We start from the raw sequence: 6,015 nt of genomic DNA on the forward strand, positions 1-6,015 counted from the left end.
GGGGTTTTCAATAACTCCCAGAATAATCTATAATTTTACTAGATGCTGACGTGAGAGTGTAGGCAGGCCTGTAGTTTTGTTTCTGGGATCATCCTTCTTGCCCTTCTCGGAAATCAGGACAATGTTCACCGGCTTCCAGTCAGCTGGAACCTCTCTAGATTCCCAAGGGCATTGAGAGGCCTCATGATGACATCACCCAGCTACTTGAGTACTCTTGGATGAATCCCATCAGAGGGATCCATCTGGAGCAGCAGATCCCACACAATGTCAGGGTCAACCGGGAGTTGATCATTCTCACAGTCATGGTCCTCCAGCTCAGGGCACTAGCACCCCCTTAGCCCTTGAAAACCAACGCAAAGAAAGTGTTAAACACCTCTGCCTTTTGTCTCTCCCTGTTTGTGAGGGACCATCCTCATCAAGTAACAGGCTGATGTTATTTCTGCAGTGCCTTTTGCTATTCGTGTATTTTAAACCCCTTTTTATTGTCCCCCACAATACTGCCCAGCACCAATGCTCCAGCTGAGCTTTGGCCACATGAATTTTCTCCCTACAGTGATAAGCAGCAGCTCTGTGTTCCTCCTACATCACCTAAACTTGCTCCCACTGACCACACACTATCTTTTTTTTGCCTTAGCTCCAGAGGAAGATCCCTGCCCAGCCAAGCTGGCCTTCTGCCTCGCCTCTTTGCCTTCTGATATTTGGGAATTGCCTGCTCCTGTGCCCTTCAGAGATGGAGCTTAAAAAGTGACCAGCACTGATGAACCTCAGCGCCTCCAAAAGCATTTCCCCAGGGAACCTTACCAACTAATTCCTTGAGCAGCTTGAGCTCTGCTCTCCTCATGTCCAGAGCTGAGGTTTTGCTGGCACTTTTCCACCTGTCAACAGAGATTTTAAACTCGATCACTTTGTGATTGCTGTGGCCAAGACAGCCCCAACCGCCCCTTCACTCCCAGCACCTATTTCTGTTAACAAGCAACAAATCAAGGAGAGCACCTTTCCCAGTCAGCTCCCTTAGTACCTGTACCATGACATTATGATCCAAATGTTTTAGCAATCTTCTGGACCAGTTTGTACCAGCTGTGTGGTATTCCCAGTTAACCTCTGTCAAGCTGAAATCAGATAATGAAACAGGAGGGTAAGCCCAAAAGAGTTAACTAAGAAACTTGGGCCTACTAACAGGTTACTTACATTCAAAACGATTTGTTCTGTACTGCTAACTGGACCGAAGTTTAACAGAGTGCTAAGGTACATGTAATGGGCCTAGAGGTGATAAATTAAGATTCAGTAAGCTAAAGTAGACATTTGAATAGGAGAAATAGGCTGGGAGCCAGGGCTTTCTCCAAGCTTGAGCGAGCGGGTCAAGAACAATGGAAAGGAAGAAAGGTTGGACTGAGGAAGATGAGAATACGCCCCCTGCCCATGGGATGAAGATCAGTTGTACCCCTAAAATTGGGGGCCAAGAGAAGCGCCGCCCCAAGCTCCGCCTGAGCTCCACCTATACTCCGCCTGTTATCAATATGTATGAATAGGGTTGTTATAATCACTGGAATATGCATTTAATCACACCTGAAAAATTGTATAAAACTGCTGATTTTGTGTGAAGCCTTTGAGCAAGTTTTTCCAGCAATAACTGGCTTGCTCCCAGCGCTGCTAATAAATACCTTTGCTGCTTAAAGATAAAAAGTCTCTGAGCAGTTTCTCAGACCGATTTTTTGGATTTAATAAGGTGATTGATTTAGATGTGTTTCTTAGTGTTCCATAGTAGACTCCCACGATGACACACATTTGTTTGTTTGTCCCTTAATATTACCCAAGGATCAGTTATCAGGCAAGGGGATGTTGAAGGGTATAGCCAGGAAAACCTGGCTGCTTTTCCCTTTGTGAGTTTGTTTTTGCAGACAAGACTGCCAGTGAGGGGACAGCATGGGGGCAGCCTGAAGTGAGAAACCAAGTCATTGTATCCCAGACTTGCAAACCATCCTGTCTGCTGGGGCAGAGGTTTTTCACTAATTCTTCAAATGAAAATATCACCTCCTTAAAACTCCTTGAAGTGGATTCAAAGCTTCCATGTTTACTACAGTTCAGCTTTCTACAGAGTCAAAGTTAAAAGGTTATTCCCACCCCTGAGGAGAATACCATAAATCTGCTAGCTCTTTACATATAAGCAGTATGTTAATATTATGTTGCCACATCCTAAGTTTTGTACTAAGATGTGGCCTCAAGAAAATTTGTGGTTAGAGTGCAATTAAGCAGCAGGGGGAATCGAAACTGATTTTCTCTTTAGTTTCCTGTTAGGAATTACTCTTCTTGTGTTGCTGTCCTGTGACTCATGAAGAGTTTTTTGTAATTTGATGCCTGAGGAGTGGTGAGAATTGAAATTGGAGACACAATAGAAACTATGAAGTTATAAAGAAACTGTAAGCATGTAAGGAGTGCTGGGATCTCAGACCAAAGAAGTTGAATGTGTCTAAATCTGTCTTAATGCCAAAGTCACTGAGCAAACAAAGATTACTCAGTTTGATTACCGAAATCAAAATTTACAGTAAGCACATAAATCACTGCCCAAGTAGCAGTTCTTGAAAGACTGGTGTCAGTTGAACACAATGCCAAACTCCTAAAACTTTTCACTTCCTTCAGTGACCAGAAGTGCATTGGAGGGGAAGTGCATCAGAGGTGGATGATGCTTGTGGTTCCCAGCTCGGCCACAGCCAGCGCTGGCGCTGCCCTGCTCCACCTGAAGGCTGGGCAGAGCTGCTGGGGCACAGGGCTCACACGGTGCCTCGTCCTGAAGGTTTGTACACCTCAGTAACGGGGAAGCTTTTGTTCCAGGGAGCCGAGTTTCCCTGCACGTGTGCGCCACAGCAGCGCTCCTGTGACCCGGCGCTGCCCCTCAGCTGAGGCACAATGGACTCGAGCTGCAGGAGCTTTACTGCAAGCACCTTCTCAGCCTTGTCTTACATGTCACCCATCGTGGGTCCCTGTCACAGCAAAACAGTTTTGCAAGGGCTCAGTCACACGAATTTCAGTTAGTCCACGTGTAAATACGGGGCTCAAGCAGATGAGGTTGTGGAACAAACTGGTGCCAAGTCACAGATGGCTTTGTCGTGAACTTTCCAGTTCCTTGGTAGTGAGTTTGTGGCACTGCCTCATGGAGTCTATCCAGTGGTGGCTGCCCCATCCCTGGGAGTGTTCAAGGCCAGGCTGCATGGGGCTTGGAGCAACCTGGTCTAGAGGAAGGTGTCCCTGCCCATGGCAGGGAGGTTGGAACGAGATGAGGTTTAAGGTCCCTTCCAGCCCAAACCATTCTATGAATACCAGGAAAATGCTACAAAAAACACATAAAGTGAAAAAAATAAAGAGTCCCTACAAAGGAATATTTCTCTTCATCCTGACTTTGACCATGTGCCTTGGGTTTTGTTTGTCATTGCAGCTGGACCTATTGGCATAACTTTGGGTTTCTGCACCACATTGCATGAGTAGAGATAACTGGGTTTCCTGTGTGTGCAGAGGTGGGAGGGGATGGGAAGGGCACTCAGGCCACATCAGTTGCACACAAACAAGTGTAAAATGAACTCTTTTTCTTCCCTTCCCCTTTGTCATGTGCTTTGTTTGGTCACAAGGGACTTCATGCTGCTCAGAACAACACACTGCCTAGTGCAGTATTTTTTTTCTTTTTCTTCCTGTTACCCAAGAGTGCAACTGGTAATCCCTGTCCTCTTGCTGCACCTCGTATCCATCTGGTGGTACAAAATCAGCAGTTTTTGCATTGCACCTAAGAAGGATGTCCTGTCCTCTCAGGATATTCTTCCCTTGCTATTTTTAGGCCACAAATGCAATGAGCTCCCTCTTGAATTTTTAAATTTTTTTTTGGATGAGCACTCCAGATGTACTGGGCCTGGGGATAGGATGCACGTCCATCAACATCTTTCCCTCCCCAAAAAGTTCTTTAGGTAGAGCTATACAGGACAGTTTTTGATACTGGTAGAGGAATAGACCAGTGTGAATTATTCCTTAAAAGGCCAAGCACCAGTGACATTTGTGTGTCATTTGTGTGGGACAGGGGACATGGAGAAGATGGTCACATTCCTTAATCGATCTGGCCTGTTCTTGCCTCTTCAGGCTCCTTCTGAGAAGAAAGTTTCCTCTGAATGGGTGGGACTCAGCCAGTTTCGTTTCAGATGCTGAGGGCACAGTGCTGATGGAAATCTTGGAGAAACCCAGAGGGGATGGAGAGAGACTGAGCCAAATGAAAAACAGACAGCAAGCATTAAGTGTACTTTCCTAACAAAAGCCAAGAAGTGAGAGAGCAGGATGTTTGCTTACAAGAGCAAATTACTGCAGCATGACAACAGAATATGTGAGCTCTTCCCCTCATAAACAGAGACTTCAAGAAAAACCTAGAAAGGACTTTTTGTTATTTGGGTTTTTTTTTGTTGTGTTTATTTTCTCCTCTCTACACATGTGAACTGTGGGAGGAAGGAAGTCATGACAAGAACACGGGAATTCCAAGACATGGGTTGGGTTGGGTTGTGGTTGGCTGCCAGGTGCCCACCCTGCCGCACTTCCCCTCCCCTTCCTAAGCAGAGTGAGGAGAAAATACCACAAAACAGCTTATGGGACAGGAAGATCACTCACCAGTTACCGTCATGGGCCAAAGATGGGAAATTGATTTCCAATTAAAAAATAGAGTAGGATAATGAGATACAAAACCAAAACTAAAACCACCTTCTACCCGCCCACCCCTTCTGCCTAGGCTCAACTTCATGCTTGACTATCCTACCTCCTCTCTCTGCTAAGTGTTGCAGGGGAATGGGGAAGGGGGATGGGGAAGGAGATTGGGGTCAGTTCATGATGCTTTGTCCCTGCTGCCCCTCTGCTCCAGCATGGGATCCCCCCCATGGCTGAAGTTCCTGCTGGGATCCTGCTCCTGTGTGGGCTCTCCATGGGCTGTAGCTTCCTCAGGGGCATTTCCAATGGCTCTGGCATGGGGTCCTCCATGGGCTGCACCGTGGGCTGCAAGGGGATCTCTGCTCTGACGCCCAGAGCACCTCCTCCCCCTCCTTCTTCCCGTGGTGCCTGCAGGGCTGTTGCTCTCACATCTTCTCTCTCCTCCCTCCCAACTGCAGCTGTGCCACAGTGGGTCCATCTTGGAGCCATCTGGAGCTGGTTCTGCCCAACATGGGAGCAGCTTCTGGGCCACCAGTGCCCCCTCACTCCCTCAGCCTGGCCATGTAAACCCAACAGGTGCGTGCACCCTGCTGAGACACAACACGTTAACCTTCGCCCTGGGAGCCACTGCAGCATCACAGAGAGCACAGGGCGTGCTGGGCATCACAGAAGTGCTGAGGCACAGAGGGAGCTGGGAGGTGTGCAGGGGTTTGGGTCTCTGGGATGTCCTCGAGGGTGCTGGTGATGGCAGTGGAGCAGCAGGGTGTCCCCAGGGAGCACAGCCTCAGTCCCTGGGGTCGCTGGGAGCAGTGAGCAGGCGAGTGGGCTCCCCCAAAGCTGTGCTGGTGCAGTGTCCTGTCCATGGGGGCACGGGGTGCAGCTGCACGTGTGGTGGGCACAGCTCTGAGAAGGTTGCCAGGGCGGGTCGAGAGGATTTTTCCAGCCCTGCTCTGTAAGGTCTGTACTGGGGAGCAAAAGCCTCAGGGCCCCTGTGGGGCCTTTGTGGCACTCAGAGGGCTTGGGCAGCAGAGCTGTGTTCATGGATGTTGGGACACTACTTGTGAACAGGACGGGTGAAAACCAACCCCCGCGTCTGCCTGCGATGGCCGCGCTGTCCATCCCCGCGCCTGGGAGCGGCTGGGGGGCAGCTGTTCCCACGGCCACTGATGTCTTGGGAACGAGATCCTGGGCAAGCCGGGATTTGGGTGCCCTGGGCGGCAGCTTCAGGGCAGCAGCGCTGTGGCATCACTTCTTTCGGAGCAGCTGGGCGGTGGGTGGTGTTTGTGCCCGGCCCGGGGCTCGGGATCCGCCGCCCCGCAGGCCGAGGCTGCGGCCCGGGCCGAGCCG

Source organism: Neopelma chrysocephalum, unplaced genomic scaffold (assembly GCF_003984885.1).
Source record: "Neopelma chrysocephalum unplaced genomic scaffold, ASM398488v2 Primary Assembly neopelma1_286, whole genome shotgun sequence".
Taxonomy (NCBI): Eukaryota; Metazoa; Chordata; class Aves; order Passeriformes; family Pipridae; genus Neopelma; species Neopelma chrysocephalum.